The following is a 26,560-nucleotide window of genomic DNA, read 5'->3' as shown; positions in this document are numbered from 1 at the left end:
GACAGTAGGGGGGCAGAGGGATGGACAGACAGTAGGGGGGCAGAGGGATGGACAGACGGTTACATTGAGGACTCCAGGATATGATATTGGGGGGGAGGGATATCTTGCTCAGGGTAGAGGGGAGAAATTGATGGAAAGGGGACACCCCATCCTGGTGAGAACTTTACCTTCAGAGAAAGACTTATCGCTAAAGCTAAAGAAATATTTTGGATCCAATTCTAAGTCTGGCGGAGGAGAGTGCGATGTGACCGGGGTGGATGGACAGACGTACTGCGCCATCTTCCACAATCAGGATGGTGAGTCCCACTAAATGGTGATTAATTGAGCTGCGCTTTCACACAAACATAAATTATTATATACTAAAGCAAACTAAACATAATAATTAATAATGAAAAAAAAACACATCCTCACTGAGTGAACATCCATGAAAAAGTATTCATACCCCTTGAAATTCCTCACATTTTGTCACAACCAATTTTATTGGGATTTTATGTGATGGACCAACACAAAGTGTCACATAATTGTGAAGTGGAAGGAAAATGATACAAATAAATATGTGAAAAGTGTGGGGGGAGGGGCATTTGTATGGCGCCCCCCGGAGTCAATACTTTGTAGAACCCCCTTTCTCTACAAGTCTTTTTGGGGGTGTCTCTACCAGCTTTGCCCATCTAGAGAGGACATTTCTGCCCATTCTTCTTCTTTGTAGAATATCTCAAGCTCTGTCAGATTGGATGGAGAGCGTCTGTGATCAGCAATTTCCAAGTCTGGCCACAGATTCTCAATGGGATTTAGGTCTGGACTGTGACTGGGCCATTCTAACACATGAATATGCTTTGATGTAAACCATTCCATTGTAGCTCTGGCTGGATGTTTCGGGTCGTTGTCCTGCTGGAAGGGGAACCTCCGCCCCGGTCTCAAGTCTTCTGCCGACTCTAAAAGGTTTTATTCTAAGATTGTCCTGTATTTGTCTCCATCCATCTTCCCATCAACTCTGACCAGCTTCCCTGTCCCTGCTGAAGAAAACCATCCCCACCACATGATGCTGCCACCACCATGTCTCACGGTGGGGGTGGTGTGTTCAGGGGGATGGGCAGTGTTAGTTTTCCCCACACATAGCGATTTGCTTTTAGGCCATAAAGTAGAATTTTGGTCTCCTCTGACCAGATCACCTTCTTCCACATGTTTGCTGCCCCCTCCCCCACATGGCTTCTCACAAACTACAAACAGGACTTCTTATGACTTTCTTTCTCCAATGTCTTTCTTCTTGTCACTCTTCCATAAAGGGCAGATTTGTGGAGAGACGACTAATAGTTGTCCTGTGGACAGATTCTCCCCCCTGAGCTGTGGATCTCTGCAGCTCCTCCAGAGTCACCATGGACCTCTTGGTGCTTCTCTGATGAATGCTCTCCTTGCCCGGCCCGGTCAGTTTAGGTGGACGGCCATGTCTTGGTAGGTTTGCAGTTGAGCCCATACTCTTTCCATTCTCTGATGATGGATTGAACAGAGCTCCGTGAGATGGTCAAAGCTTGGGAGATTTATTTATAACCTAACCCTGCTTTATACTTCTCCACAACTTTATCCCTGACCTGTCTGGTGTGTTCCTTGGCCTTCATGATGCTGTTTGTTCACTGAGGTTCTCTAACAAACCACTGAGGGCTTCATAGAACAGTCCTACTTTACAGCAAACGGTTATTGTAGCCTCTGCAATGTATTGGCTGCCCCACCAAGAAACTCGTTAACTTCATCTCATCCACCACATGTTCCAGTGCCTCGGATTGTTATTGTTTGCTACCACTGACACTGATCTGTATTTTACCTGTGCAACCAGCAGCCATAAAAAAAGGCAGCAGATCTCACATGCTCTTCAGCACCCTCTGCAGGCACAACCAGAACTCACTGTTGCCATGGGCAACAGCAGACACTTGCCCACAAGGAACTGGGCTTCAGGATATAGACTTACACCCAACAACCAAGGCTCGAGTCCTGTGGGAACGCATGGGAACGGCGTTCCAGTACTATTTCCACAACAGGAACGCCGTTCCCATTAGCCACCTGAGGCTATTCAGTGCATAGACCGCCGCTCCTCGGCCGCCCGAGTGACTGGTTGCTAGGCTAGGGCCGCTCCACGTCTAGCAACCGGTCACATGACGTCGGCCGTACACGTGGGCACGCACTGGAGTCAGTGGGCAGTGTGCATACGGCCTCCAGTGCAGCCAGCGACAGACACACGCCGCTGGGATCCAGTCTCCTCCCTCCCCTCTACCCAGTGCCAGACAGTCCAGGCCTCCTGGGGCCACAGCCGCTGCACTGCTACCAGTTTACACCTCTCCCGAGAAGTAAACCAGGTTAGTCACTAGTGTGTTATTAAGTTGCACTCTGCAATACCCCGCCAATACTCTGCAATACCCTGCCAATACTCTGCAATACCCCACCAATACTCTGCAATACCCTGCCAATACTCTGCTTTACCCAATACTGTGCAATACCCCGCCAATACTCTGCAATACCCTGCCAATACTCTGCATTACCCAATACTCTGCAATACCCCGCCAATACTTTGCCATACCCTGCCAATACTCTGCCATACCCTGCCAATACTCTGCCATACCCTGCCAATACTCTGCAATGCAATACCCTGCCAATACTCTGCAATACCCTATCAATACTCTGTAATACCCCGCCAATACTCTGCAATACCCTATCAATACTGTGTAATACCCTGCCAATACTCTGCAATGCCCTATCAATACTCTGTAATACCCTGCCAATACTCTGCAATGCCCTATCAATACTCTGTAATACCCTGCCAATACTCTGCAATACTTACCCTGCCAATACTCTGCAATACTTACCCTGCCAATACTTAACCTGACAAGACTCTGCAATACTTACCCTGCAATACCCAGCAATGTCCTGCCAATAATCGGCAATACCCAGCAATAATCTGCCATACCCTGCCAATACTCTGCAATACCCTGCCAATACTTATCCTGCCAATACTTACCCTGCCAATACATATTCTGCTAATACCCATCCATGCTCAGCCAAAATATTATTGGGGGAGATGACGTGGATATTACAGTGGGGGAGATGTATATTACATTGGGGGAGATGTATATTACATTGGGGGAGATGTATATTACATTGGGGGAGATGTATATTACATTGGGGGAGATGTATATTACATTGGGGGAGATGTATATTACATTGGGGGAGATGTATATTACAGTGGGGGAGATGTATATTACAGTGGGGGAGATGTATATTACAGTGGGGGAGATGTATATTACAGTGGGGGAGATGTATATTACATTGGGGGAGATGTATATTACATTGGGGGAGATGTATATTACAGTGGGGGAGATGTATATTACATTGGGGGAGATGTATATTACAGTGGGGGAGATGTATATTACATTGGGGGAGATGTATATTACATTGGGGTTGATGACGTGGATATTACAGTGGGGACTATATGGTGGTGACATTTTTACAGGTTTTTACAAATTCAATTATTATTTGCTGATCCGAAAAATGATCCGATCCGTGAATCTGATCCGAGGAATGATCCGATCCGTGAGTTTTTTGATCCGTTGCCGATAATCTTGCACAGCAAGGGCAACGTTATTCCAGTTTGTGTGATATTTTCTAATTTGCTGTATTTGAATTTGGAACAGGGTGTATTTGTGTTAGAAATTCCCTGCGAGGGAAAGATCATCACCCATTGTGTTGATTTTTCTGTTTGACAAGTTAACTTATTTTGTTTTTGTAAACTGGCACTTTACAATAAATGTACTGTATTTTCTGTAAAATATATATGCATATGAGCAAACCTTTTTTTTTTTCTTTTGGTGGGGGAGGGGATCTTGGGTGGGAGTTCCCACGCTTTTTTCCCCAGGACTTGACCCCTGCCAACAACGTTCTCTCCAGTGGCACCCCACAGCTCAGGGCAGGCTTCCACACAATGCCCCCCATTGGTCACACTCCAAGCAAGGTCCCGGCTGGCTTTTTATAAAGGAGCTTCCCTACTAGAAGGCAGAAAGACACATACACCCGGGATTTTTCCTGAAATCCATCACAATCTCCTTTGTTTTGTTTACATTTAGGAACAGGTTGTGCTAAACCATTTAACCAGTTGTTCCACTTCCTCTCTGTAGAGCATTTCATAATTGTTGCTGATGAGACCTTCCACAGTTGTGTCATCCGCAAACTTGATACGGTTGGAGCTGAACTTGGCAGTACAGTGGTGGGTCAGCAGTGTGAAGAGCAGCGGGCTGAGCCCACATCCCTGTGGGACACCCATGCTCAGTGTGGTAGTGCTCGACGTGCTGCAGCCAACACGGACTGACTGAGGTCTTCCGGTTAAAAGGTCCAGGATCCAATTACAGAGGGACAGGCTGAGGCCCAGCGAGTTCAATTTAGTGATACGTTTCTGAGGAATTATTGTATAATGCTGAGCTAAAGTCAATGAACAGCTTTCTAACATAAGAGTCTTTCTGTTCTAAGTGGGTAAGGGCCAAGTGAAGAGTAGAGTCACTGCATCGCCCGTGGAACGGTTTGAACGGTAGGCAAACTGATACGGGTTCAGCGTGTTTGAAAGACTGTGTAGACAGTGCAAAAGTGTAGCGCTAAAAAAAAGGAGAACTAAATCTGTAACAAAACATATCACATCCACGTATAGACTCACGTGGTTCCAATGACATATATTACATTAGTTGACAAGAAATTGTGTATTCTATACAAAAGTGTATTCATATGTGTCCAAATATGCATGTACAAAAACAGATAATCAACGTGAAAAATCCGTAAATAAAAAGTCCTTTTTAAAGAGAGAAATTCAAGTCTTTCTTTGCATTGAAGTGTTTGAAAGACTGGACTTAAAGTGGTTGTAAACCCTTACAAACCACTTTGACCTACAGGTAAGCCTAGATTAAGGCCTAGATTAAGGTTTACCTGTAGGTCCAAGAAATATCTCCCAAACCTATATGGTTTAGGAGATATTTGCCCGAAAACGGGCACCGCTGTGTACGGCGCATGCGCCATAGACAGCGGCGCGCAGGTGCACTGAGCGTGGCATTTCCAAGAATGGAGCTGCCGCGCGTGTCCATGCGTGGGAGTGACTCCCGTGCGAATGCGTGGGAGTGACGTCATCGCGGCTTCGCCGAATGACAGCGGCGGAGCTGCAAGACACCACCAGCAAGATGGATGCGGTGGAATACAGGGGACAGCGGCGACTTCGCTGGCTCCTGTGTCAGGTAAGTGACACATAATGTGCTACTATGCGATGCGATGCGATGCGATGCGATGCATAGTAGTCCATTATGCTTTGCCTTTGCAGGGAATGAAAGAGGAAGTAAACTCATCAGGGTTTACTTCCTCTTTAATGTGATGCACGACTAACCTCTCAAAGCACTTCATCATTATTGGAGTGAGTGCTATGGGTCGATAGTCGTTCAAACAGGACACAGGTGTCTTCTTTGGCACTGGAATTATGGTGGTGGATTTAAGACACGTAGGGGCAACCGCCTGGCTCAGCGAAATGTTAAAGATATCAGGACATCTGTCAGCTGTACAGCACCGTCTCTCAGCACCCGTCCAGGTAGGTCATCAGGGCCAGCAGCCTTCTGTCGGTTGATCCTGAACAGGGTCTTCCTTACGTCAGTTGGAGAAAAGCAGAGCGCCCGGGTCATTTCGGGATATGGGAAGTTTTTGTGAAGGCGTTTGGTGGTTTTGCATCTCAAACCGGGCATAAAAATGGTGGAGTGCACCCGGGAGAGAAGTATCATTATGATTGGCCTGTGGCAGGGGCTTGTAGTTGGTGATGGTCTGAATGGCTTTCCACAGGGCCCCGTGTGTCTTTGCTGTCGTTAAAATGTTTATTATTTTTTTTTAGCATTTTGTTGTTTTGCCTTCTTCATGCCACGAGACAGATTGGCTCTTGTTGTTTTCAGAGCTGTTTTATCTCCTGATCTGAATGCCTCATCTCTGGTCTTTAGCAGCCCACAGAGCTCTGCTGTCATCCATGGCTTCTGGTTGGCACGTGTGGTGATAATCTTGGTGACTGTCACATCATCTGTGCACTTTTTGATGTAAGCAGTCACTGTTTCAGTGTACTCTTGTCAGTCTGTATGATTGTTGTAAGTGGCTTCCTCTTTAACCACTTAAAGCGGTTTGGTACCTAAAAATTAAACTTCATATTATTAAAATCACAAGATAGCATACTTACCTAAATGAACCCTGAAAAAAAAAAATATTCTTTACTTACCTTTTATTTCAGATGTTTCTGCTGACTTCCGGGTTGTCCTCCCGTGGGAGTAGGTGTGGTTATCGTCCTCGCAATGGTCCCTGGGAAATTTCTAAGCTATTTCCCAAGAATCCATGGGGGGACAATGAAATTGCGAAATCTCGTGAGATTTCGTTAGGACGCCGGTCACGTGACGAGGGCGTGTCCAAATTTGCCATTTTTAAAGTGGGCAGGCAGCTGTATCTGCCATTACCACCATTGCACACTGAGCATGTGCGAGATGGAGCGGAGCATGCTGGGAGCTGAGCGTCATCGATATACAGGAAGTAAATGCCTGTGGGCTTCAGACACCCACACTTAAAATGGAAAACGCCGGAGCACTTTTTTAAAAGTCATCCCGAGGAAAAGAATCGTCGCACCGGGGGTCAAAAAAACGCCGGACGTGGATGCTAAGTGAAGGTAGCAGTCACCCACCTGTAACACAGATAAGAAAAAAAAGAAAAAAAAGAGCGGAATCCCGCTTTAAGGACCGCCTTCCTGTATATATACGTCGGCACTTTGAAGAGGAATATATCGGTAACGGCAACAGCTGCCACAACCGAGATATCCCTCCTTACAGGAGGCGGTCCTGTGTACAATAACGGTGGTCTCCGTGTTGGGTGGTCGCCCGCGAGATCACCGTTATCGGCGGCGGGAGAGGTGCCACCCCCCTACCACTGCTCTTCTGTGCCCTCCTCCGCTTACCGGAGCCATCCGTAGCGGCGGAAGCGATCGGGTCCTTCATATTGCTGGGTATAGAGACGAGTGAGGCTAAGATGGTCTCATAGGAGGGCGGAAGCGACATCAAAATGTCACTTCCGCCCATACTTCTTAACACCCCTTTCACACCAGGGCGTTAGAAATAGCGCCTGCAATCCACCCTAAAGAAGCTGCACCATTGTGTGTAGTGTGAAGGCCCCGAGGGCTTTCACACTACAGCGGTGCACTGGCAGGACGTCAAAGAAAAAAGTTCTGCCAGCAGCTTCTTTGGAGCGGTGAAGGAGCGGTGTGTTTACCCCTCCTCCACTGCTGCTCCCCATTGAAATCAATGGGGCAGCGCTGTAATGCCGCCGGCAAAACGCTGCTATTGCGGAGTATTGCCGGCAGTTTTAACCCTTTCGCGGCCGCTAGTGGGGGGTAAAAGCGCCCCGATAGCGGCCGAAATGCGCCGCAAATCCACCGCAAATCTGGCGGTAAAACGCCGCTAAAAATAGCGGCGTTTTACCGCCGACACAAAGGGTGGTGTGGTGTGAAAGGGGTCTAAAGGTATATTTTTTTCAATGTCATTTTTTCAAACGACATTTTTTTTTTTTTTATTGCATTTAAGTCCAAATATGAGATGTGAGGACTTTCTGACCCCCCCGGATCTCATATATAAGAGGACCTGTCATGCTTTTTTTCTATTACAAGGGATGTTTACATTCCTTGTAAAAGGAATAAAAGTGATCCATTAATTTAATTTTTTTTTTAAAAGTGTAAAAATAAATAAAATCAAGTAAAATAAATAAGGAAAAACAAACATTTTTTTTTAAAACACCTCATTCCGGCGAGCTCGCGCGCGGAAGCAAACGCATACGTGAGTAGCGCCCACATATGAAAACGGCGGTCAAACCACACTTGTGAGGTATCGCCGCGATCGGTAGAGCGAGCGCGATAATTCTAGCCCTTGACCTCCTCTGTAACGCAAAACATGCAACCTGTAGAATTTTTGAAATGTCGCTTTTGGAGATTTTTGAGGGTAAAAGTTTGATGCTATTCCACGAGCGTGACATGTTGGGTATCAATTTACTCGGCGTAAGATTATCTTTCACAATATATTTTTTTCCAAAAAAAAGTGCGCTTGTAAGACCGCTGCGCAAATACGGTGGGAAAAAAAGTATTGCAATGACCGCCATTTTATTCTCTAGGGCGGGAGTGCCCAACCTTTTGAAGAGCGAGGGCCACTTAAGTGAATTGGTAACTGGTCGCGGGCCACAATGAGCGGAGCGGGTGGATGACAGGTCCGTGTCCACAGACACAGCCCACTCTACTCTCTGGGCCCTCTGATCCAATCCGATTTGCCCAGATGGAAGGGGCAGATCCCTTTCTATTTTTTTTAGGTAGGCGAGTGTAAACAGACACAAGTCCGTTTTACATCTGTTGCTCCATAGAGGTGAATAGTAAGTCCGATTGGGTCGGACCAATCATGTGAAAGGGGCCTGAGGCTGCTTTCACACTGATGCGCTGCGATTTGCCCAAACTGCCGGTCCAGCGCAGTGAACCTATTGGATTTTCTGCAGGTTAGCTGCACTTTGCTATAAACTTCTATTATATCCTGCAGGTTTGGCGCACTTTCTGAAGACGCAACAAACCCGCGGGTAATAACAGAAGTCTATGGCTCAATGCAGGTAACCCGCAGCTGCGCTGCACCTGCAGATCAGTTTGAAAGCAGCCCAGTAACCACTGAAAAACAGATATATCCATATATTCTGTGAATTTAGTAGTAAACTTACCTTTTATAACTGTCTTCCATTCTGGTATCGCTGGCTGTTGCTGTCCTAGGCGGAGTGCATTTGGTATCACTCCGCCTGTGACAGGAGCGGGCACCATACAGGAAGCATTGGCTTATGTGGCTCTGCTCCGCAGCCACTTGCACTACCAGTGGCTTCATTCACAAAACTGCTGCTTTGGGATGGCGGGTTCAGCAACCTGTGATCTGCCAACCTGCCATCTTAGAGCAGGAGGTCTAGGGCCACATTAGAGGGCTCCGCGGGACACATGTGGCCCCCGGGCCACTGGTTGGGCACCCCTGCTCTAGAGTGTTCCAAAAAAACAATATATAATGTTTGGGGGGTTCTAAGTAATTTTCTAGCAAAAAAATAAATAAAAATGTTTTAAACATGTAAACACCAAATTTGAAAAAGTGGTTAAACGTGTTCCAATCTGTGTGCTGAAAGCAGTCCTGCAGTACCGGGGGTAGCATTGTCAGGCCATACTGTGATTTCCTTTTTTTTTTTTGAACCGGTTTTGCGAGTGTAAGCAACAGTTTATATGCTGGAATTAGCATAACAGACATGCGATCTGAACACCCAAGGTGGGGGAGGGGTTCAGCCTTGTATGCATTTTTCTCTGTCGTAAAAACAAAATCCAATATGTTGTTTCCTCTTGTTGCAAAATTCACATGTTGGTAGAACTTCAGCAAAACTGTCTTTAAGTTTGCATGGTTGAAGTCACCAGCAATAATGAAAAAGCCATCGGGGTGTTTGTTTGATGTTTGCTGATAGGGCTGTAAAGTTACACCACAGGGGGGGTGGGGGGGGGAGGTAAACCGCGACAATAACAATGGCTGTGAACTCCCACGACAGATCCGCTCGGTAGCAGGTTAGGCCATGTAGCTGAATGGCAGAATCAGGGATGTTGTTATTTAGCCATGTTTCAGTAAAGATAAATGCGCAACCAGGGGCGGCCTGACCATTCGGGCACTGGGGCTCTGCCCAAGGGCCCCATACCACTAAGGGGACCCATCAGGGTTGCCAGCCTCAATAAAACCAGGGACAGTATGTAAAAATATGTGTTTTTTAAAAAAATCCCAAGATTATAGCTGCCCCGCCTCTCCAGTACCTTTTCAGTGTGTGTGTGTGTATTCTGTGTGTGTGTATTGTGTGTCTGTGTTTGTATACTGTATGTGCATACAGGGGTGGGCAGGAGGGGTGGCTGCCCTGGGCACTGTGGTATCATGGGCAGTGGGGGGGGGCAGCACAAGGAAATAGGAGGGAGGGGATTTCTGTTGGAAAGGGGGATTTGGGGGGCAGCGGGGAGTAAGTATTGTTCTAGGAGGGGAAATTTGGGGTCGTATACTAAAATTTAGGGGGAGAAGGAATGGGGGGAAGGAGATTTGTGCTAGGAAGGATGATTGGGGCGCTTTGTGCTTGAAGGGGGGATTTGCAGTGGGGTTATTGGGAGGGGTAATCTTAGGGGTAGATAATTTGTGCTAGGAGGAGTGATTTTTTTTTGGGGTGGGGCACTTGAATTGCGGGGGATTTGGGGGGTGGGGGGTAAGATTTGTGCTGGGAGGGGGATTTCAGCAGAGGGAACAGATTTGCACTGAGGAGGGGGAATTTATGCTTAGGGGGTGAAAAAGATTCGTGCTCATTTTTTTGTGGGGGGGGGGGGGATTTTTGATGACGCATACTGCTCATACACCTTGGGGGCGGGGGGTGCAGTTTGGCATGTTTGCCCTGGGCTCTGGATGACCTTGTCCCGGCGCTGTGTGTGTGTATACTGTGTGGCCCCATAATCTATTGCCTGGGGGCCCCATAATCTCATATTGCCTGGGGGCCCCATAATCTTCTATTGCCCGGGGGCCCCATGAGTTGTCAGTCCGCCCCTGTGCACGACAATCTCTCGTCTCATGCTGTGTAGACCGACTGAGTTGAATTAAGTCCAGTTTATTTTCCGGCGAGTGAACATTAGAGAGCATAAGTGTTGGAAGAGCCGGCCCTGTGGGTTTAGCCCTTAGCCTCGCTCGTCTACCCCCGCGCTCACTGCGTTTCCATCTCATCTCACACCGCTTGCGTCGCTGCCTTGTGCGGGAAGCTTCAGTAGGCGGCACTGCGGTCTCGGGGTCAGGTCTCAGTAAACGGAGGTCTCGTAGCTTCCTGATAGCTGCTGGAGAAAGTTGATGTCTGTGTATACGGCCGATAACCAAAAGACTTTGGCAATCGTAGTTCTGTTTTAAAGTAGTTTCCAGATGACTTTGTGATAAGGTAGGACTATATGAAGACAAAGAGACATTAAAAGATATAAAAGCTCCGACTTTTGGACCCGGAGTAGCCGCTGTGTCTAACCGCGCCGCCATCTGTAGCTGGAGAGGATACACCGCAGAGCCCCAGCTGGGAACAGCGAGGGGAGATCTACAAGTGGATGATATATTAGAGGTCAGTGGAGAACTATGATGATGTATTCGGGTTCAAAGGAGAACTATGATGATATATATTGGGGGGTCAGTGGAGAACTATGATGATATATTGGGGGTCAGTGGAGAACTATGATGATACATTGGGGGGTCAGTGGAGAACTATGATGATATATTGGGGGGTCGGCGGAGAACTATGATAATACATGTGGGGGGCGGTCAGTGGAGAACTATGATGATGTATTGGGGGTCAATGGAGAACTATGATGATGTATTGGGGGGTCAATGGAGAACTATGATGATGTATTGGGGGGTCAGTGGAGAACTATGATGATATATTAGAGGTCAGTGGAGAACTATGATGATGTATTGGGGGTCAGTGGAGAACTATGATGATATATTGGGGTTCAATGGAGAACTATAATGATATATTGGGGGTCAGTTGAGAACTATGATGATATATTGGGGGTCGGTGGAGAACTATGATGATATATTGGGGGTCAGTGGAGAACTATGATGATATATTGGGGTTCAATGGAGAACTATGATGATATATTGGGGTTCAATTGAGAACTATGATGATATATTGGGGGTCAGTGGAGAACTATGATAATACATTGGGGGGGTCAGTGGAGTACTATGATGATATATTGGGGGGTCAGTGGAGAAGTGTTTAATAATGGGATGGTAGAACAGCCAGCTCACCTCCTGTCATTGGGGCACTTTTGGTTCTTTACCAATTATTTTTCCTTCACACAGATCAGAGAAGAGTTCTGGGAAGAAGGGATCACACGTTGCCTGTGAAAGTTCAGGATATTGGAAGTAAAGGTCTTGCCAGGATCCAGTTGTTGTCCCTAAATGAAGATAGACTGAAGATGCAGCAGTTGGCTATCAGAATTTCCCCAAGTGTAGACATGAAGACGGAGATCCCAGTAGATACCCGACACATGTATGTCTTGAGGAAATTAAAGCACAGGGAGATCTCTGAGATTGAGAAGAAGTACAATGTGAAGATGGAAGAACGCAGGAAAACTGGCAGCTCACTCATCACCTTCAGAACTATGAATGCCTCCCTTGATCTTTCACCCCACGCTTCTCACAGCTTCATCACTCTTCTGCAGAAAACGTTCTTTAATATTGAAAGAAAAGAATTCCGTGTGACGCCAAAATTCAAGGAGGAAAGAGTTGGTATAGTGCAGAAACAGCTGATGATGGCGGGAATAGACATTGTGATGGAATATTCCGGAGGCACGGTCCTCCTCATCGGCCATCCAGTCCATGTCGCTTTTGCTGTTGAGAAACTCAATGGCAGCCAAAATCCAGGAAGAGGTCAGAGAAGATCTCCCTCAGGTGATCCGTTGGACACCAGCAGTTCCTCAGATGCTGCACAGAAATAAGATGAGCCAGACACATGTCCTATCTGTCTGTCTGAGATAGAAGATAAGGTGATATTAGAGAAGTGTAAGCATGCATACTGTAGGGACTGTCTTAAGCAAGCCATGGCCCATAAACCTGTGTGTCCAATATGTGGAGTCTCCTACGGGACAGTCAGAGGAAACCAGCCTGATGGAACTATGAGTGAGAAGAGGCACAGAATCTCCTTACCGGGATATTCTGGATGTGGAACCATAGAGATCAACTATAACATCCCAGGGGGCATCCAGAAGGTGAGTGCAGACCTCAGAATTCATGGCAGATATAATTCTCCTGTATAATAGTCATGTCCTCAGCAATGACAGGGTTGGATCCTCTTCAGATGTCCTCAGCAGTGGCAGGGTTGGATTCTCCTGAGATGTCCTCACCAGTGGCAGGGTTGGATCCTTTGAGATGTCCTCAGCAGTGACAGGGTTGGATCCTTTGAGATGTCCTCAGCAGTGGCAGGGTTGGATTCTCTTGAGATGTCCTCAGCAGTGGCAGGGTTGGATTCTCCTGAGATGTCCTCAGCAGTGGCAGGGTTGGATCCTCTTGAGATGTCCTCAGCAGTGGCAGGGTTGGATTCTCCTGAGATGTCCTCAGCAGTGGCAGGGTTGGATCCTCTTGAGATGTCCTCAGCAGTGGCAGGGTTGGATTCTCCTGAGATGTCCTCAGCAGTGGCAGGGTTGGATCCTCTTGAGATGTCCTCAGCAGTGGCAGGGTTGGATCCTCTTGAGATGTCCTCAGCAGTTGCAGGGTTGGATCCTCTTGAGATCTCCTCAGCAGTGGCAGGGTTGGATCCTCTTGAGATGTCCTCAACAGTGGCAGGGTTGGATCCTCTTGAGATCTCCTCAGCAGTGGCAGGGTTGGATCCTCTTGAGATGTCCTCAGCAATGACAGGGTTGGATTCTCCTGAGATGTCCTCAGCAGTGACAGGGTTGGATCCTCTTGAGATTTCCTCAGCAGTGGCAGGGTTGGATTCTCCTGAGATCTCCTCAGCAGTTACAGGGTTGGATCCTCATGAGATGTCCTCAGCAATGACAGGGTTGGATTCTCCTGAGATGTCATCAGCAGTGACAGGGTTGGATCCTCTTGAGATTTCCTCAGCAGTGGCAGGGTTGGATCCTCTTGAGATGTCCTCAACAGTGGCAGGGTTGGATCCTCTTGAGATCTCCTCAGCAGTGGCAGGGTTGGATCCTCTTGAGATGTCCTCAGCAATGACAGGGTTGGATTCTCCTGAGATGTCCTCAGCAGTGACAGGGTTGGATCCTCTTGAGATTTCCTCAGCAGTGGCAGGGTTGGATTCTCCTGAGATCTCCTCAGCAGTGACACCCCCCAGCAGTAAGTACTCACCTTCCCTTCACTCTCCAGCTGCATGAGCTGAAAGAACCTAAAAGTAAAGCCGCGTACATACGGGCGGACTGTCTGGCCAACTTAGTCCGTCAGACAATCCGACGGACAGTCCGTCATACTTTCGAATGAACGGACGGATAAGCATGTGACCCATTCCCCCATGTGACAGCTCTGGTGCATTATAATTGGTCCAGCACTACCACATGAGGGCTGGGAGTGAGTCCTCAGCCCTGTGTAAGCTCAGATAAGATGGAGCTTACACATCTCTGCTCTCTCTTAGCTGCTGAACGTAACAGTGGATGATGGAAGGAAAGGTAAGTGCTGTATATGGGGGGCAGTAAAGTAACCTGTATGGGAAATTATTACTTTAAAGGGGAAATAAACCACCAATGTGTGCCAAATGAAAGCTTAAGTTAGAAATGTTCAAAAAATAGTATTCAATCCTCAATCAAACTATAATTTTTTCAGCAATTTATTCATTTTCATTCTGCCTGTTGGCACACATGCGGGTTTTACTGCTCCCCACTAAGCTGCAAAGGCAGCAGATGAGGGTGTACACATGGGGCCATGCCAGGAATGAAACCGGGCCCTGCCGTGTTCAGCAGCAGTGCCACCCGAAACTGACCTATTCAAGTGAGTGGGGCTATAACCGCCCTTTGGTCCAGGAGGGGGCACTCACTTGCCCCCCCTTTCCTGACCTGCCGGGCTGCATGTTTGGGTAAGGGTCTGGTATGGTTCTTGGGGGCGACCCACGCTGGGTTTTTTTTTGGCGTGGGGTTCCCCTAAAATCCACACCAGACTGAAGGTAAAAACACGTTTGTACAGCTGCTTTTTTCCTGGCGTTGGTATTGGCTTTGCAGCTAATTTTTTCTAACGCTCCGTGTGCATGAGCCCTTATTGTTAACTATTGGTCTGTATATTCTGTACACAGCTTCAACTCTTTTAGCAGCAACTCCCTGAAGAAGTCCATCTAGGCGAAGCACGTCGGGAACAACATTACCACTGTTATCTCAGACTCCCCTCAGCTGGCCCTCAGACAGCCCTCAGACGGACCTCAGACTCCCCTCAGACCGATTTCAGACGCCCCATCAGATGCCCCTCAGACTCCCCTCAGACTCCCCTCAGACGCTCCTCAGACGGACCTCAGAGGGACCTTAGACACCCTCAGATGCCCCTCAGATAGCCCTCAGACGGCCCTCAGATGCCCCTCAGACAGGTCTCAGACAGCCCTCAGACGCCCCTAAGACAGCCCTCAGACAGACATCAGACTCCCCTCAGACAGATCTCAGACTCCCCTCAGATGCCCCTCAGACGGACCTAAGACAGCCTTCAGATGCCCCTCAGACAGCCCTCACCTCAGACTCCCCTCAGATGCCCCTCAGACGGACCTTAGATGGCCCTCGGATGCCCCTCAGACAGCCCTCATATGCCCCTCAGACGGCCCTCAGACAGATCTCAGACTCCCCTCAGACGCCACTCAGACGGCCCTCAGGCGCCCTTCAGACGGATCTCAGACTCCCCTCAGACGCCCCTCAGATGGACCTCAGATGCCCCTCACACTGACCTCAGACGCCCCTCAGACAGACCTCAGATGGACCTTAGATGCCCCTCAGATAGTCCTCAGACGCTACTCAGACGCCCAGCACTCAGAGCCACCCAGTCACTTTCCACTCTTTTCCAACAATTATAAAGTAAATCTGTGTATGGCAATGATGAACATTCTGCAGGAAATCTCAGAATATTTTATACTAATTTTGTTACAATGTAATCTTTATCATCAGATGTAATTATTCAGAATCCTCCTCTCTGGCCGTACGGCCTTCTATACCATCAACATCCGGAATATCTCCGGTCCTCATCCCTCTCCTGGGATTATACACAGGCTGATGTCTGAATACAGGAGGTGTGCAGCACCCCCTCCTCCCTTCTCATGACTCCCATTATCTCATTATCCAGGAGAACCATCCGGGTCCCGGAAGATCTTTCTCAGGTACCAGACGCCGGGCCTATTTACCGGATAACAAGGAGGGGAGAGACATCCTACGTCTGCTGGAGAGAGCCTTTGATCAGCGACTGATCTTCACTGTGGGAGATTCTCGTACAACCGGCGCCACCGACACCGTCACCTGGAATGATATCCACCATAAAACCAATATCTACGGGGGACCACAGGGGTAAGATGAATCCATACCATATACATAGGAGGGTGTATGTGTTTTATATATGGAGGGGGGGTGTAAGAGGGGCTTCATAGTTGGCTGTATTTGGCACCAAGAGCACCGGTCGTTACCCCCACTACTGTCCCTCCTGCTGAGGCCGAACCCTCCTCCACCCTGTGCCCCTCTCCATGCCCCAAGAAGCCTCCACACCACATTCCAGGCTATAGCCCTTCATATCCCCTACGAATGTCTAGAAGAAGAAATGTTGCACTTTACGGATGGTACTCAGGAAATGGCATCACAGTCACGTCACATCAAGGTATTGGAGTCACTTGACTTTACACAGCCAATCACATTTAGTGGACTCTCCACAGTAGTCACAAGTGAAAGCATGTGCAGCACCTCAGCAGCCATCTCCCTTACACTACTCACAGGACTGGGCTCTCTGTGGTCACCTCCTCTATCGGTACACCTCTCCCGGACCCTCCAGGGAAGCAGCCTCACACAGGGAACTCTTGAAGGCCTTTTGCAATGCATCCTACCCCCCCCCCCCACCTCCATGAGGGACAGAATGTCTACAGCCAGCTGCTCTCTGGTGCAGGTCTACTCCCCTCAGGCCTCCCGCCCTATCCAGGACCTACATGTAATGGTTACATCCACATAGGGGCCCCAAAAAGTGTCTGTGCTCCTCCCTAACTGACATATGAGTGCCAACTCATCCCTGATATCAATGCAGAGAGGCGCTACCTAAAAGGGGCCTAACACCTGATGACACAGTCTGCTGTAACCACTATTCTGAAACAGAGCCACCTAGTGGTAAGGTAGCTGACTGCACCTGTCTACAGGGGGTGTATGTGTTCTATACAGAGTGGGGGGTATACATGTTATATACATGTATATGTGTGTTATATATGGGGGAAGAGGGTGTATGTATATACAGAGGGGGGTGTATGTGTTTATGTGTTATATACAGAGGGAGGGGCTGTATGTGTATACAGAGGGGGTGTATATATATATATATATATATATATATATATATATATATATACAGAGGGAGGGGGTGTATGTGTATAGAAAGGGGGGAGAGTGTATATATATATATATATATATATATACAGAGGAGGGTGTATGTGTTATATACAGAGGGTGTGTGTGTGTGTGTGTATATATATATATATATATATATATATACAGAGAAGGGTGTATGTGTTCTATACAGAGGGGGGAGGGTGTATATATATATATATATATATATATATATATATATATATATGCAGAGGAGGTAATTGATGAGTATTGATTCTTTTCCTCTGGTAGTTTCGGTTACCCGGATCCGGATTATCTGACCCGTGTGCGGGATGAGCTGAGAGCGAAGGGAATCGAGTGAATCGTCTCTCCCCTCCTCCTCTCTGATGATTGGAGATTGGTGGGCGGAGTCAGATGTGCGCTGAGATGATGGCGTCTTCCAATCACTTCCTGTTCTGTATTTGGACACATTATATCATCCTCATCATTTATAATCCATTAATAATGATATGTGGGGGAGGGGAGGACAGATCTTCATCGGGGGATCCTCTGATAATCTTGTCCTATAAATGACGGCGATCGTTCTGATAGAGGTATTAGAAATGTAATAAATCGCTCGTCGAGGAGTGTCAGCTGAGAAGATTTAATAGTAAAATATTTTCCACATGTTTTTTATGTATCCGGGAGATTTTACCCCTCTTCATGACCAGGCCATTTTTTGCTACTACTCAGCACTGCGGTAATTTAACTGACAATTGCGCGGTCATGTGACATCGTACCCAAATAAGATTTATATGATTTTTTTTTACGCACAAATAGAGCTTTTTTTGGTGGTGTTTAATCACCTCTGTGTTTTTTACTATATAAACAAATAAAGAACAAACATTTTAAAAAGGAAAAAAATATTTTTTATTTTCTGTTATAAAACATATCTAATAAAAAAATTTAAAAAATCGAATTTCTTAAGTTTTGGCCAAAATGTATTTTGCTACATATCTTTGGTATATAAAAAAATCCCAATAAGTGTATATTGATTGGGTTGTGTGAAGAGTCTCCAATCTATGGTATATATACTGGAATATTTATGTTATGATTTATTTTTTATACTAGTGATGGAGGTGATCAGCGACTTATAGTGGGACTGTGATAGTGCGGTGGACAATCTGGCACCAACGAACACTGGGTGGAAACCCACAGACAGTGACATCATCACTGGGTGGGAACTGACGGACACTGACATCATCACTGGGTGGGAACTGACGGACACTGACATCATCACTGGGTGGGAACCTACAGACACTGACATCATCACTGGGTGGGAACTGATGGACACTGACATCATCACTGGGTGGGAACTGATGGACACTGACATCATCACTGGTTGGGAACTGATGGACACTGACATCATCACTGGGTGGGAACTGACGGACACCGACATCATCACTGGGTGGGAACTGACGGACACTAACATCATCACTGGGTGGGAACTGACGGACACTGACATCATCACTGGGTGGGAACTGACGGACACTGACATCATCACTGGGTGGGAACCTACAGACACTGACATCATCACTGGGTGGGAACCTACAGACACTGACATCATCACTGGGTGGGAACTGATGGACACTGACATCATCACTGGGTGGGAACTGATGGACACTGACATCATCACTGGGTGGGAACTGACGGACACTGACATCATCACTGGGTGGGAACTGACGGACACTGACATCATCACTGGGTGGGAACTGACGGACACTGACATCATCACTGGGTGGGAACTGACGGACACTGACATCATCACTGGGTGGGAACTGACGGACACTGACATCATCACTGGGTGGGAACTGATGGACAGTGGCATCATCACTGGGTGGGAACTGACGGACACTGACATCATCACTGAGTGGGAACTGACGGACAGTGGCATCATCACTGGGTGGGAACTGACGGACAGTGACATCATCACTGGGTGGGAACTGACGGACAGTGGCATCATCACTGGGTGGGAACTGACGGACAGTGACATCATCAGTGACATTAATAGAGGGACCAGTGCTAATACTGGTGGCGGCTGGTGTTTATTTTTTTGGGGGGGCGGCAAACAACCACCCCCCACCCAGTCGGCCGGTGCCACCTCCCTGCTCAGGTCCCCCCGCCCCCCGGGGGTCTCACGGTCAGTTAACCAGCACTTACCCCATTTAGGTTCCGGGGGGTAGCGCTGCGATGGGCAGCAGGCGGACATCTCCACCTCTGCATCATAACCCACTTCCTGATTGGCCGAGAGGAGAATAGTGAGAATAGTGAGAATAGTGAATGTTCATTCGCTATTATCACACAACTGGGTGGGGTTAGAACACAATACTCTGCGGCCCCTGGAACACCCTATTTTGAAGCCAATTAGAGCTCTAAACACGTTCTTAAGAAAAAACACCCCCTCCATTGGTATACATGCGCCCGGCACCCCAAATGTGGATGAGGGGGCCGGACGCATTGGATGAGGAGGGGGGGCCCCTAATGGACAGAAAATCCAAAAATTCGAAAGAATTAAAATTCGGAAATTTGTAATTTTGTAAACTCGTAAATTCAAAAATCCAAAAATAAGAAAGAAAATCCGAAAATTAAAAAAATAAAAAAAATCCAAAAATTCAAAAGAACGAAAATCCAAAAATTTTAAATAATAGCTAACTAATAATAATAATAATAATAATAAATAAATGGAACCGGTGCCAATAATGAAACAAAAGCTGCGTACACACGGGCGGACTGTCTGGCCTACTTAGTCCGCCGAAACACATTTCAGCGGACAGTCCGCTCGTGTGTGGGCTTCAGCGGACTTTTTCAGCGTGCAGTCCGGCGGACTAAGTATTTCGGAATTTCCGTAATACTGTCCGTCGTACTCGCATTTCGGCGGACAATCCGCCCGTGTGTATGCCAGTCCGCCATACTTTTGAAATGAGAGGACTTTTCCCGCCCGGAGAAAAGTCCGCTCATTTCGAGCGGGTATCCAGGTAGGCGGGGCCCGCGAAGGAGACGTCGCAGGCCCCGCCGCCTGGTATGGACTTAAAGGGGAACCCCAACGCCGAAAAAAATCGGCGTGGGGGTCCCCCCCAAGTCCACGACAGACCCTTGTCCGAGCACGCTACCCGGCCGGCCAGGAAAGGGGGGCGAGCGAGCGCCCCCCCTCCTGAGCCATACCAGACCGCGTGCCCTCAACATGGGGGGTGCCTTGGGGAGGGGGGGGCCGCGCGGCCCCCCCACCCCAAAGCACCTTGTCCCCATGTTGATGAGGACAAGGGCCTCTTCCCGACAACCCTGGCCGTTGGTTGTCGGGGTCTGCGGGCGGGGGGCTTATCGGAATCCGGGAGCCCCCTTTAATAAGGGGGCCCCCGGATACCGGCCCCCCACCCTATGTGAATGAGTATGGGGTACAATGTACCCCTACCCATTCACCTGTAAAATAACAGTACAAAAAAAAAACACAACACACGAGATAAAATACTTTATTGCACAGCTCCGGGGGTCTTCCGTCTTCGGGGGTCTTCTCGCCGGACTCCTCCGCTATCTTCTTGTAGCTCTTTTGCTAGCGGAGGAGTCCGGCTTTCTTCCTCGCCGCCGGCCTCTTCTCCCGACTTCGGGGGTCTTGTCCCCCTCTTCGGTTCTTCTGCCGGGCCACCGCGCCTTCTTATAGCTCTTTTACAGGCGGTGGCCCGGTCTTCTGTCGCCGCCGCCGCCGCCCCTTCCGTTCTTCTTCTTCTTCTTCTTCTTCTTCTTCTCCAGGAGATGTTGCCTCGACGATCTCTCCGGCCAGAATGCCAGAGCCGCGCTGCGCGGCCACTTATATAGTGACAATGGGGCGGTGTCACATGGCTTTATGTCACATGGGTTGGTGTCACATGGTGACCCCTCCCCCTTACGATGTCATAGTCCCCATGTGACATCAACCCATGTGACCAACCCATGTGACATAAAGCCATGTGACATCGCCCCTTGTCCCTATATAAGTGGCCGCGCAGTGCGTCCCTGGCATTCCGGCCGGAGAGATCGTCGAGGCAACATCTCCTGGAGAAGAAGAAGAAGAAGAAGAACGGAAGGCGGCGGCGGCGACAGAAGACCGGGCCACCGCCTGTAAAAGAGCTATAAGAAGGCGCGGTGGCCCGGCAGAAGAACCGAAGAGGGGGACAAGACCCCCGAAGTCGGGAGAAGAGGCCGGCGGCGAGGAAGAAAGCCAGACTCCTCCGCTAGCAAAAGAGCTACAAGAAGATAGCGGAGGAGTCCGGCGAGAAGACCCCCGAAGACGGAAGACCCCCGGAGCTGTGCAATAAAGTATTTTATCTCGTGTGTTGTGTTTTTTTTGTACTTTTATTTTACAGGTGAATGGGTAGGGGTACATTGTACCCCATACTCATTCACATAGGGTGGGGGGCCGGTATCCGGGGGCCCCCTTATTAAAGGGGGCTCCCGGATTCCGATAAGCCCCCCGCCCGCAGACCCCGACAACCAACGGCCAGGGTTGTCGGGAAGAGGCCCTTGTCCTCATCAACATGGGGACAAGGTGCTTTGAGGTGGGGGGGGCCGCGCCTGGTACGGCTCAGGAGGGGGGGGGGGCGCTCGCTCACCCCCCTTTCCTGGCCGGCCGGGTAGTGTGCTCGGAAAAGGGTCTGTTGTGGACTTGGGGGGGACCCCCACGCCGATTCTTTTCGGCGTTGGGGTTCCCCTTTAAGTCCATACCAGGCGGCGGGGCCATCGACGTCTCCTTCGCGGACCCCGCCTACCCGGAGACGCGCTCGAAATGAGCGGACTTTCCTCCGCGTGTGTGGGCGAGTCCGTTCATTTCAAAAGTAGGGCGGATAGTATGGCGGACTTAGTACGCCGTATTAGTCCGCTCAAAAAGTGCCGTGTGTGGGCAAGTCCGTTCATTCGAAAGTATGACGGACTGTCCGTCGGATTGTATGACGGACTAAGTAGGCCAGACAATACGCCCCGTGTGTACGTGGCTAAAGAGTAAAGAAGGGTTGCTGCACCTGAAATTAGTGAAGACTAATGATGGCATTCAACTAACTAATAATACCTAACTAACAAATTATAGGTATTGGAATTTCCTTTCAAATTCGGATGTTTAGTGAACGTAACGAATACGAATTTATACAAAGTTGCGAATTATCCGAAATAACGAATGCCGCATTTAAACAATTGGAACTGAATGAATTAATAATAATAAAATGTTTTTATTATTATTCATTTGTTACGTTCCATTGTTATAGATGCGGCATTCGTTATTTCGGATAATTGGTAACTTCAGATTAATTCGTATTTGTTGCGTTCTACTAACAACCTATGAAAGGAAATTCTACTAACAAATTTGAAAGGAAATTCCAATATCTATAAATTATTAGTTAGTTATTATTTCAGATTTTGGGGTTTTAGAATATTTGAAATTTACGAATATTTGGAAAAAATAGTTAAACAGGTTTTTGTTAATTCTGATGTTTCCGAATGAACAAATTTATCGAAATTAGTTAAAAAAAAAAACGAATTCAGAACGAAGCGAATTGCGCGTGTCTACTAATGAGAGAAGAAATTGCAGTCTGGGCCTCCGTGGGAGCCAGGCTGAGGGCCTGGACGAGGTTTCTAATGGGCGTTTTCTGAAGGGCGGAGTCCTGAAGTCCTGTTCTGGAGAAGGACCTTGTATCCTGTGAAGGAACGTCCCCCACACTCCGATTGAGTGTTTCCGTCTATATACCGCTTCCTAAGTCCTGGAACACAAGTCCAATGGATCTGGCTATAGGAACCCCCAAGAACTAGACGACACCAGTCTTGGAGGACATCAGGAATGACCTTTATTTGAGATCTCACACAAAATATATATACAGCGGGGTGACTAAAACCTAACTTAATTAGCATGAGCTAATTATCTAATCAACACTCAGACTAGTTGACTGAGGGATAAGACTTTTCGGCTCCTAGCTCACTAACAATTCAATAAACATTACCATAAACATCAACACAGGGTTAATAAGCCCAAACAACAATGTGCCAGACTAGACTCATCTACATTATACAAGCCAACAGACGGGTGTCTGGAGTTCATGACATTAGCATCTGACAGTGTGTGTCCCAACAGCATGAGGCAACACACATCATATATATATACATATATACAGCATTGAATCTGACTAGCACAGATTATAGTGGGGTTCTCATTCACCCTGTGCCCCTTAAAATCCAGGGCCCATAATCGATCGGCAAGAGGCTCGCATTCAGTCCTCTCAAAAAGCCTGTGTCCCGGCTAGATCTGTCAGATAACCCCTTTACTGAGAAATCTACCTGTGGGTGCCGGGTAGCAGTCGGCTCCTGGAACACTGCGAGGGAAGATTTGGGACTGTGGTGTGCTCTGCTCCTGGAAGGGTTTTCTTTTTTTAACAGAAAAGTTTTTATTGAACAAATCAGCATAACAAAAAACACATGTCATCAGGCCTGAAACATTGCATGAAAAAATGATCATCCGTGAAATTGCTTCCATGCCTCGGAAGTTCACCGTGCGAGGTAAGTTATCATTTACAGTGCTCAACAGAAAAAAACGTATATATGGGAGAAGGTCCCTCGGGCAGCCTTTCTCAACCTTTTCAACACAGAGGAAGCCTGGAAATAATTCTCCGGTCTTGGGGAACCCCTGCTAAAAATGAAAAATCTACAACTCATCCTACATTAGTGTGATGGTCAATGAGAAGAATGCTTCTTAGCCCTTGTACACACGGGTCAGACATCCCGACAACAAAATCCGTCGGATTTTGTCCAACAGATTTTGTGGGAAACTGGTGTTGCATACACACGGTCGGACAAAGTTGTCGGAAAATCCGATCGTTCGGAACGTGATGACGTTATTTCGTTACGACGGGACTACATTCAGGCTAGTAGCCAATAGCTTTGATCTAGGAATTTGATCTGAGCATGCGTGGCACTTTGTCCAAACGGAATTCTCTACAAATTCCGAAAATTTTATAGCCCAGCTCTAAAACTTTGTCGGTCGGATATTCCGATGGAAACAGTCCGATGGAGCCCACACACAGTCGGATTATCCGACAACGCGGTCTGATCGGACATTTTCCGTCGGAATGTCCGACCGTGTGTACAAGGGCTAACACTTGTGGTTATTGGGAAGAATTGCCCCCTTACAGATAACTAAAAAGATCAATGGTGTCCTTGAGAATTAACCTTAGAGGCAGAAATTGACCATTGCTCAGAGAACCCCTACCAACCCCTATAGGAACCCTAGGGATCCACGAAACCCTAGGGCAGTGATGGCGAACCTTGGCACCCCAGATGTTTTGGAACTACATTTCCCATGATGCCCATGCACTCTGCAGTGTAGTTGAGCATCATGGGAAATGTAGTTCCAAAACATCTGGGGTGCCAAGGTTCGCCATCACTGCCCTAGGGCATCGGCATTCAACATCCAGTTTTCATAATAGAAATTTTAGTAAAGGGTGATAAGGCATGATGGGGGGGGGGCACAGGGTGCGAGTGAGATTGGGGAAGGGCAATAAGGAAAAAAGGGGGGGGGGGGAGCACCCACAGTGCCACATCCGTTTATCACAAGGACTCATTGTACAAATTGTATCATTTTATATGATTCTTATCTATCTTGAACACTGTTATGATACTATGTATTCTTTATTAATAAACTATTTTTTTGCTACTTTCTCATTTGTTTCCATGGCTTAAAGTCCCACCTGTTGGTACATATTGGGAATATTTTTTGTTTCCATTGGGGAAGGGCAGGTACAACAGGGAAAGGAGGAGGGGGGGGGGGGCAGAGGCATCAGGAGTGGGGAGGGAAGCAGCTACTCCAACCAAGTTCTGTGCATTCAGAGCCCGTGTGTGTGTGTGTGGGGGGGGGGGGGGGGGGGGGCGACACACTAAGGTGCCCTACAGCCCCACTCACTGACCGCACGCATCTATCCAACCGGACCATACCTTATCGAATTTGTGTGGACATCTTCTGCTCTCATCTGTCATTTTGTATAGGGGCAGAACTGAGTTAAATAGAAAAAAATAAAAGTCAGCAGCTATAAAATACTGCAGCTGCTGAATAATCGGACACTTACCTGTCCCGGGGTCCAGCGATGTGGGGGATTGAAGCCCCGCTCGTCACCCCCCCCCCCCCATGCATTGTAACTGTGGGCACCCGACCGTGGCTGCACAGCCGGACACCCACTGCGCATGTGCGAGCAACGCCGTGATCATATCCCCCTTATGAATTCATACAAGGTGATCATATCCCCCCCTTATGTATTTATACATGGAGATCATATCCCCCCTTATGTATTTATACATGGTGATCATATCCCCCCCTTATGTATTTATACATGGAGATCATACCCCCCTTATGTATTTATATCAAATGAAAAGAAGGATAATTTTAGGGACTTTAAGGAAGCCAAGACCTGGTAAGGTCACGTATTTCCATCCCTGCGGGACTTTATATGAAACCATGAGCTGGTAAGGTCATGCATTTCCATCCCTTTTAATGTCAATGGGGAGGGGAACAAGGAAGGTGGGACTTTATATGAGGCACATGATAGCAAAACATAATACCAGTTGAACAAAGGAATTTTATTCACATAGCAATATAATACATTGTTATTATCGAATAAGATGTATAACATGATAACAAAAAATAGCAAAGATGACAACAGGGGCATCAAAAGACATAACCACTGATATTCATGGTAAATAAATAAACATAATAGTAGACATTCAGCAATTTGATAACAATGGTATCTAAAAAAATATAATCATTGTGAAATTCCATAGTTCAACATGGACAAGCTTGGGTAAAATCAATATTGCACATTAATATCTGCGGGACCTATGGCCTCACTGAGCCAAATGAGGTAGGAATAAAGTAATAACTGAACAAGTATAAAATTGGGTAGACGCACGGCAACAAATAGCTCTACGCGTTTCGTGGCTGGTGCGCCACTCGTCAGGAGCATGCACGTGAGTATCTAAATAGGAGCAAGAATGAAAAAAATAAAAATGTGGATTAATAAAATAAACCCATAAACAGGGGTAGAATAATAACCCCCGACCGCACGAAGAGTGCGAACTTACTAATTAGAACAGCTGGCAAATGGTAGGGCAGGAAGGGGCCAAAGGCGTCCGAAATGGCCTTATGTATTTATACATGGAGATCATACCCCCCCTTATGTATTTATACATGGAGATCATATCACCCCCTTATGTATTTATACATGGAGATCATACCCCCCTTATGTATTTATACATGGAGATAATATCCCCCCCTTATGTATTTATACATGGAGATCATATCCCCCCTTATATATTTATACATGGTGATCATATCCCCCTTATGTATTTATACTCGGAGATCATATCCCCCTTATGTATTTATACATGGAGATC

At 47.5% G+C, this 26,560-nt stretch overlaps 1 pseudogene across 1 annotated transcript; it reads left to right on the top strand.

The window, feature by feature from the left end:
- The first annotated feature begins 1 nt into the window (after window position 1).
- Window positions 2–17,754, top strand: LOC143925148 (E3 ubiquitin-protein ligase DTX3L-like; annotated as a pseudogene). Its single transcript, XR_013261942.1, has 4 exons — window positions 2–296; window positions 11,937–12,844; window positions 15,900–16,117; window positions 17,420–17,754. The product of XR_013261942.1 is annotated as an E3 ubiquitin-protein ligase DTX3L-like (transcript).
- The last annotated feature ends 8,806 nt before the right edge of the window (window positions 17,755–26,560 follow it).

This window comes from Lithobates pipiens, unplaced genomic scaffold, assembly GCF_037356315.1.
Source record: "Lithobates pipiens isolate NorthernLeopardFrog02 unplaced genomic scaffold, aLitPip1_a1.2 Scaffold_22, whole genome shotgun sequence".
Taxonomy (NCBI): Eukaryota; Metazoa; Chordata; class Amphibia; order Anura; family Ranidae; genus Lithobates; species Lithobates pipiens.
The sequence above is the reverse complement of the archived record's forward strand: the minus strand, read 5'-3'. Positions and strand labels throughout refer to the sequence as shown.